This window comes from Apis dorsata, unplaced genomic scaffold (genome assembly GCF_000469605.1).
Source record: "Apis dorsata unplaced genomic scaffold, Apis dorsata 1.3 scaffold_272, whole genome shotgun sequence".
NCBI classification, from domain to species: Eukaryota; Metazoa; Arthropoda; class Insecta; order Hymenoptera; family Apidae; genus Apis; species Apis dorsata.
In genome coordinates this window covers 258,562-260,535 of record NW_006263550.1, presented here as the reverse complement: position 1 = coordinate 260,535, position 1,974 = coordinate 258,562, and the positions used below count along the sequence as shown (strand labels likewise).

Sequence of the window (1,974 nt, the reverse complement as noted above, 5' to 3'; positions counted from 1 at the left end):
AAAAAAAAAAAAAAAAAAAAAAAGAAAAAAAAGAGTAAGAATATACACAGACTAAATACCGAGATTACATCGATAAATTTTCCTGAACGAATTGTTCTAAAACGATCTACACATATGTGTTACATAGTCTAACAAAGTGTTTTAAACATAGAAATCTGTGGCCGAGTTGGAAACTGCAAGTTTGGTTAATTTATAAGATTACACAACGCTCGTAAAAGTGCCTGTTCACGGGAGATTTGAAACAAAGTCGGAGAGGAAAAGAATATTCTCCTATTCTATGGCGGAAATTATTCGCGGACGTAGCGCTACCATTTCCGTGAAAAGAATGGAAACCAGAAAAGCTTCGGCAAACATCGCGTCGTTGAATCGCCGAGAAATGTTTCTCTTTTGCCTCGAACAAAGATGAAATTTCTTTAAAAAAGAGAGAAAAAAAAAAAAGAAGAAGAAAAGAGAATATCCTCGCAATTGATCCTTTGAATCTTCCTTTAATTACCGAATCACTCGTTCGAATTTTAATTTACAACGAAAATTTTGAATTTTGTAAAATTTTTGAAACTCTCACTCAAGAGACTTATTTCGCAAAGAATTGAAATTAATTTAAAATTTAACTTTCGATCAATTATTTTCACACACTAAATCTTATATCCAAAAATTTTTAAAACCAAAAAAAAAAAAAAAAAAAAAAAAAAAAAAAAAAAAAGAAAAAGTCAACCCATGTTACCTTCGTCAAACGCTTAAAAAATCGACTCTTTTCTCAAAAATCCACTCTCCTCTCCTATATATCACATCCCTCGTTCAAACACCCCCTTAAAAATCCCCCGTTTTTTGCACACCAACCAACAATAATCCACCGTGAACCGAGACCACCGTGCGACGACAGCCACAGGTTATCGATAACAGAATATGGAGCGATCTGGATGAAGAGAAAAGACAGGAATATGTATATATATATATATCTCGATGGAAGATCGACGTAATCTGGTTGTCGGCCGCGACCAGGATCGATGCTTGGTCGGTTTTCCTCGACAGGGGTGGGCCACCGATGGCCTGTGTACCTGCGGCCTGGTTACACGTTTGCCTTTGTACACGATGGTCACTTGCTGCTCGAATTTGCGTGCAACGGCGCCGATGAAATATACAGCCCTCCTCCCCCCTCTAAACGCATGGCGTTTCTCTCCAACCTCCCTTCCTCTTCCGATAACAGGATAAATTTCACGCATCCCTGCACGCAAATGGACAGGAGCCCAGGCAAAGAAGAATTTCACCGATCTGCTGCTGTTCTACCCGATCTATTCTTCGATTCTTCGTTTCGTTGATTGGATATTGGATGTATGTGGAATCACTTTATCTTCTTTCGGTTATTTTAAATGAATAACCAATTTTTTACTTCTTGAATTATAAATTTTTGTTTTCTCGTCGCTTTGCAGATCGATCATTCGACAAAGATGGATCGTACGAAGAGTTTGTGATGTGTAAGAACGTACGAGGAAAGTTGGAAGGATTAAAGCTTTTTCTTTATTAAGAAATTACCATGCGACAACGCGATAAAATTTTGATTTTAATTCATCAGGTTTCGCCAATGTTCCATTCGAGGTGGGTGCAAAATTTGTATCGTATCGATCGATTAAAATTCATAAGTAATGGAAAAGTATGATAAATCGTTTTTATAGGAGCTTTAGGAATATGTAATAAAATGGAATAAAGTCAAAGGGGTGGAAATTTCGGATCTTGCGCCTTTACAGTATGATGAAATTTTCATCCGTTCGATAATAATTCTCTTTTTCCTCCTCCTTTTCTTTTCTTTTTTTCTCCCCCAACCCACTCCCTCCCTTCTCCCAGAAATATCCCATTGCGATGGAAATCGGTTTTTTAAAAGGTAACCGTGAAAGGACGTCTCGAAAAAAAGCTATAGCGGAATAACTTTCAACACAGGAATTTTTTCCACATTCCAATTTAGAGATCATACTTTACGCG

At 37.1% G+C, this 1,974-nt stretch overlaps 1 protein-coding gene across 6 annotated transcripts in view; it reads right to left on the bottom strand.

The window, feature by feature from the left end:
- Window positions 1-1,974, bottom strand: part of LOC102681738 (nephrin) — a 164,932-nt gene that overhangs the window by 76,587 nt on the left and 86,371 nt on the right. The gene's annotated exons all lie outside the window — the stretch shown is intronic.